This window comes from Malaclemys terrapin, chromosome 1 (genome assembly GCF_027887155.1).
Source record: "Malaclemys terrapin pileata isolate rMalTer1 chromosome 1, rMalTer1.hap1, whole genome shotgun sequence".
NCBI lineage: Eukaryota > Metazoa > Chordata > Testudines > Emydidae > Malaclemys > Malaclemys terrapin.
The window spans coordinates 292,365,743-292,385,622 of record NC_071505.1 but is presented as its reverse complement, the minus strand read 5'-3'; the positions used below and the strand labels follow the sequence as shown (position 1 = coordinate 292,385,622).

The 19,880-nt window shown below is 39.1% G+C and overlaps 1 protein-coding gene across 3 annotated transcripts in view; it reads left to right on the top strand.

Annotated features, from left to right (window-relative positions):
* Positions 1-19,880, top strand: part of TSC22D1 (TSC22 domain family member 1) — a 137,612-nt gene that overhangs the window by 71,598 nt on the left and 46,134 nt on the right. Inside the window, exon 1 of one of the 3 annotated variants that reach the window (XM_054014259.1) lies at positions 17,188-17,261. The exons of the other annotated variants lie outside the window; for them this stretch is intronic. The gene's annotated coding sequence lies outside the window, so the exon portion shown is untranslated. Of the gene's footprint in view, positions 1-17,187; positions 17,262-19,880 lie in introns of those variants that run through there. 3 annotated transcript variants of the gene reach the window in all.

Here is a 19,880-nt window from a genome sequence, read left to right as displayed (position 1 = left end):
ACACTGGCCCCGTGTCCCTCCCAGGACCCCAGTGCCCCTTACTCTGAGTGCTGCCCCCTGGCAATACCCACACATGCGAGGTCTCCCCTCCCAGGGGAACCCCCACCCACTAACCCCACCTCACCTCAGGATAAGGCCACTGCCAGTCACCAACTAGCCCCCACTCTCTGGGGCCGACTGCAGTATAGGCCACTCATCATCGGCAAGGTTGGGTTTGGACCTGCTGCCTTGGCCTAGTCCTGGGCTGCCCTCTGCAACCCCCAGTAGCCCATGGCCTATTACCAGGCCGCAGTCTGGGGCTATCCAGGCTGGAGCTCCCCAGCTCCTCAGTCTTTCCCCAGCCCTGCTCCACTACAGGTACCCTGTCTAGCTCCCTGCAGCCAGGCCCTTCTCTCTTTGAAGGGAGAGAGAGAGACTCTTGAGCTCCTGGCTCCGAGCCTCTTTATACCGGCCATCTGGGCTCTGATTAGGGTATGGCCCAGCTGCAGCCACTTCCCCCAATCAGCCAGGGTTTTACCTTGCCCAGCCCCAGCCGTCTGCAGGGCTTTTCCAACCCCTCAGGGCAGGAGCGGGTGTCCACCCCGCTACAGTTATAGATTGATCTTATTATAGATATGACTTATAGAATTCTCATCATTAGTATTTTTTTCATGGTAGCACCTAGAGCAGTGGTGGGCAACCATATGCGGCCCGCCAGGGTAATCCATTGGCGGGCTGCCAGAAAGTTTGTTTACATTTGCACAACCGCCCGCAGCTCCCAGTGGCCACGGTTCACTATTCTCAGCCAATGAGAGCTGTGGGAAGTGGCGGCCACCGTACATACACTTAGCAAGTCAGTCTCTGTCCAGAAGTTTACATCCTAAATAGACAAGACAGACACAGAGTAGGAAGGGAAACAGAGGTACAGAGAGGTGATTTGCCATGGTCACACAGCACATCCATGTCAGAGTCTGGTCAAATCACGATGCTTCTTCGAACTGTTTTAAGCCAAAGCTAACTAAAATATTAGTTAAAGCCTTGTTTGTAAAAGTAGAATAAGATTTGGATGTGACAATTATAAATGTTTAAACCCATTCCTCCAAAATTTGTGCACTTAACTATCTTGCCCCAGAGGGATTTTCCTCTCTATTGTTGAAACTAGGACAGTAAACTGTGAGTGCTTGTTTGTTACAATTTTTATCTAGGATCTTCTGTAAAGTTTTCAATTTATATTTTTAATAAAGATGATGGGTGGATATTTTCTAATATCCAGATGATTTAAGATAGTTAAAGAATTAATACATGTTACAGACAGTATACAAGAGAGAATGAAATACTGCTAAACTTATGAAACTAATATTTTGATCAAGGAGATAGATGAGTGATTGGTGAGTGATTTTAATGATGATTGCATGCTGTATAAAGCTTAACTAATGATTTAGAAAGACATATAGGTGCCATCAGGGACAATGGCAGAAATTAAAATTATGAAACAGACTTGTCCTTAAAATGGACAAACATAATGGGAAAGCTCTTTATGTAGCTCATCAGTCTTTTGGGGGGAAAAGTTGATTCTGAATGGCTATTACCTGAGAAGAATGGATTCAAGTAAAGCTTCTCTTAAATGGTATAAGATTCAAAGGAATAAATATATGAAACTTCCCTTTGCCACACCAAGATTGAGTCTTCTCTTCTACTTTTAACAATAGTAAGATTCTTCTTATTTTTGTTGGTGGTGCAGAAGCCTCATGTCCAGACACCCTCCCCCCACACGCCAGCCAGCTTCTTTCACTTGGTTTCTTCTGTGTCAGAACAACCAAGGTTCTTTGCTGTAACCCCGTCTCCCAGGACGCTGTGGCAGCCAGGATTGTGAGAATTGTTTGGGATGCCTATATGTGCTTTTGGGGCCCAGATACAAAAAACGTTGAGAACAATTGTTTGACCATGAGCGGAATGTGTGTGGTGGTTTAGAATCTGAGTTTATAGCTGCCATTTTCAGATGACTTCTTATCTTTGAGTTGTTCATAATTTTAGCAAGCATCTGTTTTATCATAAACATTCTAATGTTCCCTAATCCCACTATCCAGTAGGTGTCTGCAAATCTACGGATATCCACTTTATACCTGTGGACCATGTTTGCAGATCACAGATAGGATGCAGATATAAAGTTTATATTTGCGTTGGGCCCTAGGTATCAGAGTTCAGTGTTGAGTACAATTCTTTGGCATTAGAAAAAGATTAAAATATCACAATTTTTTTGTTTCCATAACTTAAAAGACAGATCAGGAACTTCTGTTCTTCCTGTCTCGTGGCATAAGAACAAGGAACTATTCAATACAATTTAAAAAATGGCAAATTCAAAGCTCATAAGAGGAAACATTTTCACAGTGTGATTATTACACTATGGAACTTGTTGCCAAAGGAAGTTGTTGAGGCCAAGAATTTACAAAATTCAAAAAGAGGTTGGATATTTGTGTTGCTATCAAAAATATCCAGAGTTGCTGTTAATGACCACAAAAATGTTGACAGGGATATTAAACTTCATTCTTCAGGGCTTAACCCAGTCACTAACCAACTGTCCCACATCTGTCTAGTGCGGAGTTCTTGCATCTTTCTATGAAACATCTGCTTTTGGCCACTGTCAGAGGCGTGGTACTGGTGGACTAGATGGACCTTGGTCTGATCTCTTTTGACAATTCCTATGAGTAAGGGCTGCAAAAATATGGTATTTTTTGCATTCAAATGTGACCTCTACCTAATCAAAATTCTGATGGTTCAAAATCTGGAAAACAATATTAACGAAAGATTATGGAGAATAACTGTTCTCTTGGTCTGCATACTACAGTTAACAAACTTTGTAGCAGGTTCATGATAAATAACTGCAGTGTGGCCCATAAATCATAGACTAGAAAAGTCCCTTTGGGTAATCCAGTCTGAATCATTCCCAGTAACTTAAATTAAATTTAAATTAAATTAATGGAGATATCCCATCTCCTAGAACTGGAAGGGACCTTGAAAGGTCATCGAGTCCAGCCCACTGCCTTCACTAGCAGGACCAAGTACTGATTTTGCCCCAGATCCCCAAGTGGCCCCCTCAAGGATTGAACTCACAACCCTGGGTTTAGCAGGCCAATGCTCAAACCACTGAGCTATCCCTCCCCCCCAACTTGTTCTGGCATTTCAACTGTGGGGTACCTCTGCTGAACTTAATATTCATATTCTCTGCCCAGTTGGTTCTATTATAAATACTTCTTAACAACCTGCAATAAACATTTCCTTCCTTAATTTCAGGACATTATTGCTGATTTGCAGACCATCTTAGACTGAATAATTTATGCCCTTCTTTTAAACATTGTGTAATATTCTATTAGGTTTCCTCCTCTGATGTTCAGGTCTTTTTTTCCCCCCCTGGATATTTTTCTAAATGTTAATTCTTCTCTGTTTGATTTGTTTACTCATTCATTCTTTAAACTTAATTTTTCCTTTAAATATATCCCTCTATAATTAATTTTGTTACTAACTGTTTTTAAGTAGCCATAAACTGAGCATTTTGAATTAAATGTCATCCAGTAATTTCAAAGAAACAGTCTTGAGTTTGAGACACTAAACTATATAAAAAATGTAATGGTCAGAACACCAAGATGGAGAACCTCTAGATATACATTTTTCTGTTAATGGGGGGGGGGGAAAGCAGATTTTTGCTTGGAACATTTTGGTCCTAATTTGAATTTGAACAATATTCTTGTTAATATCTAAAGCCATCTGTTACACAAACTTAGTACAGAACATTAATTTTTTTAAATGGTTTATAGGGTGACTAGGTTTGGCCTTCAAGGATCAGGAGAACAATATTGAAAACTTATTTGCAGCGTTCTAGGAATGTTTAAAGAATATTCTGAATCACTTAGTTCCCGTGTAAAGTAGATGAGATTCTTCCAGTTTGAGCAAATGTTTTCATATCTTGTCAACACTCTAAAATCCAGTTACAGCAGGTCCAGTGAAAATGCAGTTGTCTCCAACCATTGTTTAAACTTATAGTATAGACGGGATTGAATTATGTTGTAGTTGTATCCTCAAATTATGCTGTAGCCTAGAACAGTATTCAGAGAAGACTGTCTTTAGAGTGATTTGGGGATGGGATTTAGTTCAATTTATACGGCAAGATGGAATGTGTTGTAACTGGCTGGGACAACCACGAAACAAAGCCCCATCTACATGGTCAGTTTTGTACTGCAGACAGGATATTAGTGAGAAATTATAATAAATGATATTTTTTCCTTCCTGGGTTCCGTGTTTGATTTTCTTCTTTCTTAAAGCTTTATAAACTTTGAACTAATTCAAAAAGTTTCAAACGTTATTTGGAGAAATACAATGTTTGGATGTTACTGCCATGAACTGATATGCCTATCTTTAGTAGTAATAGTTGTAGTTTAGAATATATTATTTTGAACAATAATTATAATACATTCTATTTGATGATGAAATAGCTCTGACTTGTGTCTGTATAAGTTTTACTTTGATGAACCATCTGTAGATCCAAGTGCTATTTTATTGGGATTATTTAAGTTGGAAGGGACTCTACAAACTTTTGAAAACTGGTCACATAGAGATTGCAGTTTAAAGCTGTACCATGCAATTGCTAATGCCTGATGTTGATAGAAGCGTTTATATAATGTATGTGTGGAAGATGAATATGCTTTTGTATTCCAGGATGATCTAACAAACAACCACGGTTGTATTCCAAACAGTCACATTAGTATAGTAACGCATAAGGATATACTAGCTGTTCCATAGTTTGCAATGAGTCACTAAACAAAGATTTTTCCCTTCTTTATAAATCCGGACTGCAGATTTCAAATAAACATTACATCATTTATCTGTGTACTCCTATCCAGCTGGTTTAAAATTGTGGCATGTAGACTTTCTACTGATCTGTGTTGTACGTAGTTTATCATATCTAGCTTTTTGTGAACATCAATCTCTCTTCATCTACCTACTCTTTCCATGCAACCGTTCCATTGGAGATGCGGATGATTGTGCACCCGACTGCTTGGTAGCCATGTTGTACATTATTTCAAAGGCTTCTAATCTAGTCAGGCAGTCTTTCAAACCTTGGTTGACCTGTTTTATTTCCCTATTAACCTGAAAATGATAGAAAAACATCTGTGCTTTAATATTGCTTCCCTTCAGGAGCGCGTACTATTCCACATCCTCTAATCGAGGTTCATTATCAGACTAGTTCCCTTGGATTTTCTAAATGACTAGAAATTAACAAGCACTTGACTACTCTTGTGGAAGTAACCAGGGAAGTTAAGGCCACTTGCTGAAGTAATCAAATACAATTTTCTTTTGATTTGTAAAACCATACAGCTCAGGAAACTCTCAGCAAATGTGCTGTATTAAATAAGCTAATAGAAAAAAAAATCTATAGATGGGAATTACAAAAGATTCAAACTCTAGTTTTACATTTTATGATGGTTAAACCATTATTAAATAAGATTTGTAGAATGGTTTACTGTCTTGCCCATTGAGTCCCTAATGTCACAGATGACATCAGTTTTCATCAAGATGTCACGTTCCAGGACTAAGTTAATAGTTTTTCCAGCAGGCATCTCTGAGGTGCTAATTCTCCTTCTGAGATTGCTTCTGCTGTGTCCCCACTCCTTGGGGATTTGTGAGGTGTGGTCTTCCAAGGATATTGAGTCTGCAGCGGCAATGTAGTTGGAGAAATTAAGTTAGAGGTGAGCAGCCTTCCTTTTTACTGCTTATTTGTGGTGTAACTGGTTCTTGTCTTGTAAACTTTTATACTGCTAGACTGAGCAAAATAGTAGTTTCCATTAATGCTTGACCTGGCAATACGTTTGTTCTGCCTTTTCAGAAGGAGCACAAATTTACTAACAAAAGTATGCTGGCACCACTTTTATATTAGTGATGCTTTTGGCAAGCAAGGAATAATTCTTTGCCAAGTTGACTGGTGCTTAGTGGGGAGGACGGGGACCTGCTGAGTAGGGCAGGGAAAACAGTCAGTGTTTGCCATGTGAGAAGGGGAAGAAAAACTAACCAACAGGAAAAGTGAAAACTTTTTTTAAAACATTAGTGAAAGCTATTATATTTTCATACTTCTAATGTAATTTCTTCACAAATATTGGACATTTTAAAAACAAAATAAAAATAATGAAAACTGGTTTTTAAATACTAACTGAATGACTTGTATAGAGAGATAATTATAAACTGCTAAATGTATTAAACTTCCATTTAACAAAATATGGCTCTTTAGACACACTGCACTGTCAATCAGTTTTGTACCCATACTCTCCAGTGAATCATTCCGTCCCTCTATATTGAAGCATTCCTAGTCATGCAAGCAGCCATTGTTTGGGATTCAAATCCAAAGCATTTGACTCCCTTAATAACTTATTTAAAGATAATTGTAATTACTCATTGGGATAATCCAGTGGGAGAGAGATCCTGTTGTTTTAAATAGACTAACAGGTTAAAGGTTCATACTTACTATTTGTGGTGCCTTGTGAGACCTGACAGAAAAGAATAGGAAGATCTAGTCAACCAGTAAACACTTTAGAGGAAACTGCAAAATCATGGATATGTATGATCATGTTTGCTCTAGAATGAGTTAATGGCCTCCTGGGGATTGAATCTTGGAAAAGGTGAACTTAATCAGCCATTGTAGGTGATTAAATTAATGTGAGAGCCTACTCAGTACATGGAAATAAGAAAAGTGAGATTGGCTTTCGGATGGAGAGGAGAATGATTTTGATACATAGTCCTTTTGCCATTTAACTATTTTGAAGAGAAAATGCAAACTTTTATTGTGCTGAGATACACCTGTCTAGCTTACATGTGGGTTCTTTTTTCATTGATTGTTGACACTTTCCTCTTATTCCAATAAGTTACTCCAATTGCCTTTTGGTACCTTGCTTTTTTTTTTTTTTTTTCAACTTGATTTTGTTTAGAGTTTGACTTATCCTGTTAATTGATGCTCTCTCTTACTTGATGAGTTTGAGAGATTAATTCTATTCAGAAAGAAGTCGTGTGTTCTGAGTCTGTTACACATCACTGTCTCTTTCTGCCTCCATTCAAAAACAAAAGCATATTCTCAAAGCAGACTTTGGGCAAGTAAAGCAGTAATTGCTGCTTCTGCTTATCCCAAGGGTGGGAATTGAATCAGATCTGTACTGTGCATACACAGGTTTCATATGTTGTTTATTCGGGGAGAGAGAACAAGACAATTCTGGCTCAAAACCAGGTTTTTTTTAGAGCTAATACACAGGGATATATTGCTAACTATTCTCCAAAGATAATCTCCTTTTTATGGGAACATTATTGCATCCTGACTGGGAGTTACCAACTGTCTCAAACTGATTATTGAAGAGAGACTACTGACGGTTTGTGCTTTTTCTGTACAACCCACTTTTATCCTCTTGTTCTTAGAGTTTTTTTGGTTGGGGCGATACTACTTTGGGAAGTTTTTTGTTTTGTTTACTCTGCAATTTGGAATAAATATGGTGAGGGAAGAGTAGGGGAAAGGAAATGCATAGTTCAATGCTGGAGGCCTTGTAGACAATCAAGACTGCTTTGCTAGTAACAGACACGTCAAAAGGACCAGTGAGTTGCAGTTTTTCCTCCAGAGTGCCATCAATTGTGTTTCAAGGGGACCTGGCAACACTTTTTATTGCAAGAATGTATTTTTTTACTAATTGCATTTGCAAGCATGCAAGTGGCTGGCCAAATGATTGCGTGAATCTGCATGGCCCTTATGTGGCACTTGCAAAGAGGAGAAGAGGTTTATTTTGTGACCTTCCCTTTTCTGCTTACCTGCATAAGGGCCAGGCATTATTGGCCCCTAAAAGAGTGAAGGTACAACACATTTTGCAAGGAGTTCATAATCCGACACTTCAGTATGCTGAAGAGATGACATCAGGCAAGCGGAAGAGATTGTCTTAATTTTATGTTGTTTGCTTGCATATGATGGTACTTTTTTATATGGTTCTTTATTTTTAATGTAGAAGAAATTAATTGAGACAATAGGTGGTGGTTGAAGAGACAATGGGAAAAAAAGGTATTTGAAGGACCAGAGGGGACTGTGTGAAGTTTGGGATTAGAGAGATGTTCCAGCTGTACATTGTCAGAATGCAATGATTTTGAGGGTTAAGAAATGTTTTTAAATCCTCAAACCTAAACTGAATTGTAATAATGCAGTTGTTTTCCATGGCTTGTCTCTGTTTAAACTTATCCAGTAGTGCTACCTAGTGGCCAGTGTTTGCAATTGGGTTTAACCCAATAAAGGTAAGAACAGTTTAGCGTAACACGTGTAAGTTATTGTCTAGGTCAGGGGTCGGCAACCTTTCAGAAGTGGTGTGCCGTCTTCATTTATTCACTCTAATTTAAGGTTTCGCGTGCCAGTAATATATTTTAATGTTTTTAGTAGGTCTCTTTCTATAAGTCTATAACGGGTCAGCAACGTTGGGCACGCGGCTCGCCAGGGTAAGCACCCTGGCGGGCCGGGCCAGTTTTATTTACCTGCTGACGCGGCAGGTTCGGCCGATCGCGGCCCCCACTGGCCGCAGTTTGCCGTCCCGGGCCAATGGGGGCGGCGAGAAGCCGCGGCCAGCACATCGCTCGCCCGCGCCGCTTCTCACCACTGTTGTTGTATGTAAAGTAAATAAGGTTTTTAAAATGTTTAAGAAGCTTAATTTAAAATTAAATTAAAATGCAGAGCCCCCCCGGACCTGTGGCCAGGACCCGGGCAATGTGAGTGCCACTGAAAATCAGCTCGCGTGCCGCCTTCGGCATGCGTGCCATAGTTTGCCTACCCCTGGTCTGGGTTCTCACAGGCGAGGGGAGTACTAGATTGTAAATACAATGTTCTTCTCACATTTGGCTGAACTAGATGAAATTGTAAATTGGAAGTGGAAGATGGTTTTTTTTCTAAACAGTAGCGTCTATAACTACTGTACATACTGGAGTTTCCAATCTTGGACTATTGGATATGGAAATAAAATGGCCAGTATATGAATGAGGAATGTGGTCCTATATATCCAGAAGAGAAATTTTTATAAGTATATTTAGACAGGAAGGTATCACAGCATGATATTGTCTTTTTGCCAGTGCACCACAAGGGGGCAGGATTGTATTATGGTATTGATATAACTGAATACTGAATCCTTTGTGGGCGCTAATATGTTTGGGGTACTAAATCTTTATGGCTTATTTATAGGCAAGTATTACCATTACAGACTGGAAATAAGGCATACAATTTTAACAGTGAGTGTAATTAACCATTGGAACAATTTACCGTGGGGTGTTACCTTGTCTTGGAATCTGTGTGTCTATAAATATCTAATAAACCAAATTTATTTTTAATGTGTCCTTAAAGAGTTGCTGATGTCTTCTGGAGTATTTGTTTTCTCTAAGCAGAAGCCTTGTCAGACAACTGATGCATATTTGTTTTTATTTGTCTTTTTTCACCCTTGAGTATGAATGATGTATGTGTGAAAAGAACATCTTACCAATTTATCAGATGCAACTGGTTTCTCTTTTACAGTTTTCTGATTATTTGATCTCATGATCTCTGCAGCATGCAAATGCAGTGACAGAGATGTATGCTTGCTGGTGGGGAATGAACTGTTGCCACTGATTCCCGAAGAAACAGTTTCTATGCTCATGACCTTAGTAATAAAGATGCAAGGCAAAAGAAATTCACAGAATATGAGAAATAAGCAAAATTTGCATATATATATAATTTTTCCATGAGATGTCAGAGGTTCTTTAAGGGCCTGATTCTGCAAGTCACTGGCATTTAGTGGGAGCAAGATCTCAGTCCTAAGATTGTGTTCATTAATTAGGAAAAATCTTAGAACTGCTTTGGAACCTTGACTACAAATGTAACTTCCTTATTGTGAATAACTGGAATAACTGATCTCTTAGCCATACCATGATTAAAGGGTAGACATATATTCAGATTGGTCCCTGAGTAATGGTAATCAGCTATTGGGGGTGAAGGGGGGGGGAGGGATAAATGGTGGTACTCTGCCAAGTGCCACTCATTTGTGACGCTGTAAGATGCACTGCTTACAGTAGATTATGCAGGTCTTCATAACATGATGATCCATTTGCTTGTGTCCTTTGCTCAGCAGTGAAATAGCTAATAGGGTGACATTTAAATTGTCAGATCTAGGATTGAGTGTTTAACATTCACTGAAAATCTATGTCTGCAGACTCAGGCAGATGTCACTGTTTACGTTCAGCTCAGTTGGAAGATTTTCTTCATAATTGTTAGTGCTAGACTTCCATTGGGAGCTGGAGAGGGCCTGAAACTTGTATTCTGGAGCACAAGGAGCAGCCACAGGGAAGGGGGAGGGGGAGTGTTCCAGATCAGGGAGCCACCATGAGTTTGGCTCTATCTGAGGCAGACAATTCAGAGACATGAGCAGTAACAGCTCTTCAAGCCCCTGGCTTCCAACAGGAGGAAGCTGCGTGGGTTGGGAGGGAAATGAAGAGGTCAGCTGCAAAGGAAAGGAAGGAGCTGTTGACATGACGATCGGTGCTTGCACCTCTGTGGCTGATCCCAGTGTAACACTAATGTGGTATATTAGAACTAAACAGTTAATACATTTCTGCTCCTGAGAGGTTAGTTGTACTTCTAATGAATATAGTGTTGACTTAATTGCTGTTGCAATGGAATATTAACATATTGAAGCTACCTTCCAAAATAATATGCTGTCCGAAGGAAGAGTGGATAAATGATTCTATCCGTACCAGTGTGTATTGTGAGCAGGTCTGCTTTAGGCAATAATACTATTAAGTAAAGCTGAGTAATACTATTCTGAACTTACTGTGAATGAGACACACCATAATACAAACAGAAGTAACCTTGTGATGCCATTAACAATAGTGCACTGAAATATACATAGTGAGTCATGGCTTCAGTTAATTTAAATAAAGAGGCTTCTACCTCAGTGTAATCTTAAAAGTCAATTCCAGAGTAAGAAGCATTTTTTAGAAACAGAATTGTAGGTCTTTAGAAGGGTTCAGCCTGCCTGGGAATCTGATTGGCTGATTATCCAGGTGTTACATAATCCTCACATGCAGCCGTGTGGCAGCTTCTGAGTCACTTTTTTTTTTCCATTATGCTCTAAAGCAGAGGTTCCCAAACTTATTTGGCCTACCGCCCCCTTTTCAGAAAAAAATTACTCAGTGCCCCCCTAGAGATCTACCTTCCTTAAGCGAACAAACAGAAAGATGCAGTGACAAATTTGCGTTCTTTTATGTATCTATATTTCTACCTACGTCTTACAATATAGTAAAGAAAGATGTTATTAGAATATCGCCCACGACATCAGGTATACAGTGGTTTTTGCGTAAGAAGGCAAAAGACAACCAAACTAAAATACTAATGAAACTAATAAACTGGGTTTTGTTCTTTGCTCAGCATTAGATATATGTATTTGATATTAAATTGTCAAATATCAAACTAAATTTATCAAGACATAATTAATTAAAAAATAATCAATATGCAATTAAAAATCAGTTATAGTTTTAATTTAGTTTGCCCTTATTTAAATAATTGTTCCTTATTAACACACGCCTTATTTACCAATTAACACAGATGATTCGATAGATATAAATAAATGTTAATAGTTAACAGTTTTTTTCTATTTCATTCCCCTGTTTTCGTTAATATTGTAATAAAAAATATGACAAATATATTGACTGTACACTTCAAATAGTACTGTACCGACACAAGCCTGCTACAATTTTATTATTAGTAAGCACTAGAGACACAGAAACGTACGGTAGATATGTAAGAAAATGTATAAAAGTACTCACGTGTAAATTGCTGTTTTATTGAAACAACAATAATACAATTTGCTTTGTATGTGATCCATAATCCGTAAAGATCGAAGGTATCGAATTATGAATAAAAAATTTTAAATACTTATTGCACTACTGTTAACTGCTTTTTACACAATTCAGAAACAATCTAAATTAGATTTCATACGTTGCCTATTTATAGTATCGTATTGTAAACAAGTCATTACACGCACATATTCCTGCCGATGCATGCTGGACTTCCCGACAATGCGCGACGTGCTCGCCTGCCAACACTTGCTTATTAATTATAACCTGATCGGTTATAATTTGTGAATTTATTTGGAAAATAAAGTAATCACTACAACTTTAACTCTGTTCCACAACAGATGAAACATGTACGAACGGTTTTTCAAAATTTTCTTATATTCTCTTCTTTCTTTATGCTTATTTTTATTCAATGCCCCCCAATTGCACCTGAGGCTACTACTGCCCCCCTGGATCGTTCCAGCGCCCCCCAGGGGGCAGTATCGCCCACTTTGGGAACCTCTGCTCTAAAGGGAGCTTTTTAAAATGTTACCCCTCAGTCTCTTCACTTTTTCAAACATATCCACACAGCCTAACAGTAATTGGTCTTAAAATACTGCATTGCTGTTTTACCTTCCCTGTTACTGTGTGTGCTTCCCTGATAGCAGTGGCAGTTTTACCTTGTTATAAAGTCAAATTAATGCAGAAGTGGAGGAATAAAAATTGTAAAGATTTTCATTTTTGGATCCTTAGAGACGTGTTCATTTCTTCAACATATGGATAATTTGCATGCATGAATGTTTTGTGTTATAAACAGATGTGAATATTTTATTGGCAACTGAACTGTTACACAATATAAAAAGTATATTCTAAAAAGCAATGTAACTGGTGCATGAAGGCGGTTTTGGGTACAAACACATGTTACAACTCATTAGCTAATTGCTTTAAAAACACACACAATAGAATAAAAGTGTTTTTTATGGAATACCTTTTTAATTCCAATAAAAAGCTTTTAAAAACACATTCCCCTGCTGCACTGTGAATACAACAGCATTGTGTGAGAACCAAAATGAAACTGTCTAGATACTGACCAGTTTTCCCAAGATGAATGGAATATTAAAAGTCAAAAAATGGTGAAACATAAATTACTTTTACGGCCAGATTTTTAAAACCATTCCCATTTGAAAACCTAGCCACTTGTTTCATTGTCTAAAGATCTGAGCATCCCGCAACTCCTTTTGAGATCAGTGGAAGCCGGTGAGCATTTATTTAGTTGCTTAAATGGGTGCTGACTATGTGTGAAAATTCAGTGCTAAAAATATATTTTCATAATTGCCTGTATGCTAACATAATTTCATAATTGCTAACACGTACAGTTTTGTTAACTTGTCCCCCTTAAAAAAAATCTGAAAGGTGCCAGATTAACCTTCTGGATTGCCAGGGTTTTCTGTCTGCAGAACGTGTACATTACTGGAACCAGCAATGTAACTTTTCCCATTTCAACCTTGTCTTCCAGTAAGCAGCCCTTTGTTGAATGGCTATTTCAGTCTCTCTGCCCACGCACTTGTTTTAGCTTGTATCCAGCTCCAACAAAGGTGTGATTTTAATAGTATGGGGAGCAGGTGAGGAGCGTTAAGTAATGCTAGTAACACACTTATACAGAAGGGGAAGGAGCCCCAGAGTATATTGATAAGAGACAGGAAGGGAAGAAGAGGGAGGGAGAAGATAGATTGAGGGGTGTGGGGATGAAGGCCAAGTTCAGAAATAGAGATTTTAAGGTAGACGGATGGATGGAGTCTTAAGAATAGAATACAGGGTTTAAAAGAGGACAGTTATTTTATTCTGCAGTGGTGTCTAACTGCCGCAGTCATGATCAGGGTCATGTTGTTATTAGTCTGTTTGAATGCTTGGGAAGACAGTCCCTTCCCCAAAGAAGCTAGTTTAATTTGAAATAAAATGTGAGTCACTATAAGAGGCAAGTGGGTTGGAAATGAGCAGTAATAACCTCACTCTGTTACCTAGGTAAATTGCATGTGCAATGCAATGGTTCTGAATCATGGCAAATATTTTTAAAATCAGTCTGACTGTCACACAGGCTAGTCATTAGCTAGCTGATTTGACATCTTGAAAAAGGAACAGGAGGATAGTGTAAAGGATGGATCCCATCAATTTTGCGTTTAAAAAGTTGACCAGATGCTGGGTAGAGAGTGAGGAGGTGGTACAGTTAGAAGGAAAGGGTTTTGAACAAAGTGAGAGGGAGATGGTTGGCAAGAGGCAGTATGAGTGGAGTAGAAAGGAGGAGAGTAGAAATATCTCCCTTTTCCACACTTACTGATGATAACCAGAAGAATCCAGGATGAAAATGTCACCATTTTGATCATACCTGTTTGACTCTGAAGGTCTTGCTTCCCACAACTAGCAGTAGTGTTTGTTTATAAGTTAGTACCTTCATAACTTGGACACAGTCTCCTCTGCCAGGCCCTCTAAATTATCCAGTCTCTAAAGGCTGAAATTGTTGGCGTAGAATCTAAAATTATAAATGCTCAATGCTGTATTCACTCTCGGGAACCAGTAGATTTCCTGCTTAAATCTAAGAAGGGCGTCTACCTCCAGGGTGAAAAAGTAGATTTGAAACACTTGACTTATTTGCAGACTTGTGTGTTGCTCCTAAGGTTCTGGAAGCACTGTTAATTTATTGGTGTACCCAAATCCCAGGTTCTTCATTTGGAAGTGGTTGGCCTACATAGGATTCTTTCTAGAGACAGCTTAGGCAAAAAGCCTTCCTTCCCCTATTCAGAGCCCAAGACAACATAGAAGATAACAAGGCATTCGTATGGCCTCTTAACAGGAAGGAAAGTCCAGTTATAGATAGGCTGAGTCAATGAGTAATAAACACTGGCAAATGGTGTTGGGATCAGTGAGTGGTGAGTCAAATCTTTCATGAGTTGGGAAATGTTTGGGACATATAACTGTTTTCTCTGTCTCTGAACAAGGATTTATATGCTGAGCAAAGGAAGACTAGAGTTATGACAAAGTACACTTCTCCACTTTTTTGGAGGGTGCAGGCATGAGGGGTCCTATGCACCCTTCCTTAATTCTCTCTATGAACACTTTCCTGAAAAAAATCAGAAAATGAGAAGATTACACAATTGTAGAAGTCCTGTAATAGCCCTCTGAGGCAAATAGATTTGCGCAGGGGCTAGGTATGGTGCACTTGTATACCTTCTCCTGCTTTACTTGTCTAATGCAAGCCATAGTAATCCGTATAGTATGCAGGATACAAATATACAGGATATGCAACGTGAAACAGTTTTAATGTTGTGGGAGAGATTTTAACTTCTGGAATTTTGTGACTCTTGTGGGCTTGACTTCTCAATCCTTAATGTTGATAGCTGTTTGCATCTATATGTGCAAGGTTGCTGAATACAGTGAAGACAATAATTAGAGCTGGTGAGGAAATGATTCCCCTCCCACTACCCCCATTAAAAAATTAAATCGTTTATTTCACTGAATTTTTTCTAATTTTTCAGGGTTTAATTGAAAAAACATATTTTTCAAATCTCCTGTACTTTTTTGATCCTCTCTGATTTTTTGAAAAGATGTTTCCTATCACACTCATTTTGATGGAGAATGTTTGACCAGGTTTAACTGAATTTCAGCATGCCATACAAAAGTTATTCTTAACCCTGAGATGTTCTACCCAGCTTTATGAAGAAACTTCAACCTGTTAATATCTCTTTTCTTTGTCCACAATATCCTGGACCCAGATGCAAGAGGCATCTCCAAAAGTTAAACATAACTTTGGCTTCTGTCTAGAGCAGTTAAAATTCCCTACTTCATGCAGCCTTTTCTTTTAGAACAGGTTTCAGAGCCACATGACAATATATTCCCATTCTGGCTTTTTTACAAAGGACTGATTTGAATGGAAGTGGATGGGTTAAGAATAGGAAGTTGATTTAGGTTTCAGGGTTTTTGGGTGGTTGTTTTTTTGTGGCAGAGTGAGGGGGCGGGTTGGTGCCAGGGGATTGACCAAATTCAAAAGTTCTAATTTGTTTTTGTTTTTTAAGTTTGGTTTGTGTGAGAGCCTGGAACTTGTGTAGATGATTTTGTAAATTGAAATATGCTTGAAATTCAAAAGATCAGTTTGTCTTGAGTATCAATATGCAGTTCTTTTAACTCCACATTCTCTATTAACTAGCAGTATGGTATGTGGTCCACTAATAGTCCCTGTAACGCTCATTGGTAGTGCATGAAGACCTGGTTGACCACAAAAGGCTGGCTCTCCTCCTTGTGTCCAAATACTGTGACAAGTGCTCACGTTCTTTATTGTGAAGAAGAGCCTAGGATACTCTGAAAGGAGCTGGAAAGTAGGAGAACCCAGCTTATCTGTCTCTACTTAGAGGCTATTGCAACGTAAGAGGAGTAGAGGAAATAGTGTTATTAGTGAGACTGGTGCTGCCAGCCAACAGAGCAGCAATGTTCAGAGAAGCAGGAAAACAAGAGGACTGGATATCTGGGCATCATATGCAAGGAGAAGGCAAGTGGCTGGAAATCATATGCAGTGTTTAGTTCTTTTCTCCTTTCTAAACACTTTTTTCCATGTAATCGATGTGTATCACAAGGCTATTACTTGATCACAGACAAGAGGCAGTTTTCCTAAGACTTTCTCTGTTAAGGAATGGCCCTCATTATGAAAGAAACTCAGGAACACCCGTTATAAAGTACTCAGGTTAGATGTAGCACTGGTTTAGTTTGGAATGAGTGGATTTTGTTGGAGCATTTGCTTTGTGATTTAGTATTCAACATACATGTTTTTTCAAATAAGATTCTCAGCAGATGTGTTTTCTAAATTAACCTAATGTATTTGCATATCTGAGGGTCATCCTTAGCTGATTATAGAGCATTTATGTTGAAATTTAATTAGTGAAAAATGCATGATTTATTTTGTTCATAAAAAAGCAGTTAGTTGTATATTAGTATATCAGTGCCACTGTATTAGGGTGACCAGATGAGGGGAAGAAAATATCGGGACACATGGGGGGGTGAGGAGGAAGGGGTGCCTGCCGGCAGAGCAAAGAAAAAAAAAAAAAAAAAAAGCCGAGTCCTGCCCCGGCTGAGCCAAAAAAAAAAAAAAGAAAAAAACCACAGTGCTGCCGGCGGGTATCGGGACGTCTGGTCATCCTACACTGTATCTCTTTTTATTCCTAGATATAAAATGTGCAACCTGTTTTCAATTAATGTATAATTAAGTTTGGAATTGGACTGAATGTTAAACTTGTATATGCTGTTGTGCATCTTAGATATTGTAGTTATAATTTATTTTTATTTTTTTTCCCCTCCCCCCTTTCTCCCTTTTCTCACCCATGTGTCTGCTTATCCTTTTTGGAATGTGGTTCTTCAACAATCATGATGTACTTCTGACACAGGTAAAGACTTTTTTAATTACCAATATTTATTGAATGTAATCTCTGCTTGGAGAGTGTACAAACAGGCTTTAATTAGACAATACAGTTCAGTCATGGATAATATACTGGGTACATTAATTCATAATGTGATACTGACGTCATTATCATAATTGGCTGTTTAAAGGTGACCTGCGAAGAAAAATGGTCTAAAAGTTCCCTTCCTTACCAATTCCTCTACCCCACCTCAGAAAAGTGATGGAAGCTGTTTCTATCTTCTCCCCCCTCCACTCCCCGACATTAGAAATTTAGGTCTTGTATTCCCTGGAAGACTTTATGGTACCTTCATAAATGGTGAATTATGACTTCACAAATCAAGGAGCCCAAAGACTTAGGGCTTTAGTACTTACCAGTAGAGTTAGTGTCAACAACTCCCCTCCCTCCAACCCCAAGTGTGGCTGCAGTTATACAGATATTAAAAAGCTTATACTGGTATGGTTTATTCCAGTTCAGGAACTGAAATAAACTATACCAACATAAAGTACCTTTATCCCAGTGTAACTGTCAGCAAAAAATTCACCCCCTCCCCCCAAAAAACCAACGTAATTACAACCTATTTTACACTGTACATTTGTAAGTGTAGATCAGGCCTATTGAGAAAGGATACCTTTTAACAACACTTTGGGGTTTAACACCTATTAAACTAGAATGTTGAATTAACATTTTGGACAAAGAATGTTAGCAATTTTATATCTTGCCCCTTCAGTTAAGTTGAGAGCTCATAATGTCCATGTTCTGAGACCTTCAAAAGATCCTTCAGCAATTAAAAAATAAAAAAGACAAGTCTTAAATCCTTTGTTTTTAAATTAAAAGATAAGTTGGGGAACACTTTTTGGTGGGGGAAAGCTATCAAGCCTTCTTCATATAAAATAAACCAAGAAAAGGCACAAGCCTAACTCTCTCAAAATCATTTGCAGATTACCTTTAAAATGGATGGAAAATGTATTTTAGGGTTGAATTTGTATGAGGAGTTGCAGGAAATTCCTGTTACCTTTTAGTATTAGTAAGGTGAAACAAACTTTGGTAAAACTAGGGCCTCATCTGCAGACACTACCAGTATAGTGTTTACTATCATGAATAGCTCCATTAGCTTCAATGCTACTATATCCATTAGTAAGTAATATAACCAGTAAGGCCTTGTCTGCACTACCATTTATGTTGGCAAAACTTCTGTATCTCAGGGGTGTGAAAAAAACACGCCCCTGAGTGACAAGTTATGCTGGCATGAGTGGTAGGATGCACAGCGCTGACATAGCTACCACTGCTTGTTGGGGGTGATTTAATTACGTTGACGGAAGACCTCTTTCCTGTTGGCATAGAGCGGCTACACGAGAGATCTTACAGCAGTGCAGCTGTAAACTCTCTAGTGTAGACATAGCCTAAGTTTTTGCAGATTCAGACCCTTTAATTGTATCTTTTGCCCTCTGCAAATGCATATTAAAAGAACTCCACAGCTTGGAATTCTGTGTTGAATGCCCCAAATAACCATAATAAGAGAGCCAAGCAGCAGATTTATTATCTAGAATGTATGTGGTTTTGTTTTTAGCTTTTCAGGTTTGTGAAATCTAGGTTGCCCAATTCCTTTTGGAGGAATGTTGCAATATACATTCTGCTGGTGGCTTTATTCTGGAAGGTACTCTGAAAAGTGGATTCTGTATCTAGAAGTAACACAGCTATTTTTAGAACAGTGTACTGTTTTGTAAATGTTTAGAAAAAATGCTATTTTTGAAAACATTTACTGTATTTTCTGGCGTATAAGACTGCTTTTTAACCCAGGAAAATCTTCTCAAAAGTCGGGGGTCGTCTTATACGCTGGGTGTCGTCTTATAGGGCGGGTGCTGAAACTTCCGAGCCGGACTGGAGAATCTGCGGTCGCCGCATATGGTGGGGGGAGCTCAAAAACGGCCGCGGCCGCATCCCCGCCCGATGACGAGGTGAGGGGGCGCCTCACCGGGAAGGTGTAAGTGAAGGGCGGAGCAAGCTGCAGGCGTCCGGGATGCCCAGGGTATGGAAAAAAGAGAGAGCGGCGCTGTGCCCAGAAAAACACGCCTCTTTCACCCGTCTGGCCCGCCCTTGTATCCTATTACCGTACCTCCTTCTCTGCCTCTCAGATCTCGCTCCTGAGGACTGCAGTGAAGCAGTGCAGGCGCGCATGTGTGAGATCGGAGAGGCAGAGAAGGAGGTAATAGGATACAAGGGCGGGCCAGACGGGTGAAAGAGGCGTATTTGCGCTACCGCTCTGATAGTCTTAGAGACAGGGAGGGCTGGGCAGGCAGGGAGAGCTGACCAATCCAACCAGGCTTTGTATACAACAACCAGCCAATCGCCGGTAAGGTACATCGCTTGCCGTGACTGGCTGGTTGTTGTATACTGGGTACCACATACAGTACAGCACCAGTATCTGTACCTGTTCATACAGTATAGCACCAGTACATACAGTACAGTATACAAATGTCCAACAGTCAAAACCCCATCATGGCTCCACCAGCAAGAAGAAAGAAATATGAAGCCAGTTTCAAACTTAAAGTTGTAAACTTTGCGATGGAACATAATAACTGCGCTGCTGCAAGACAATATGGAGTA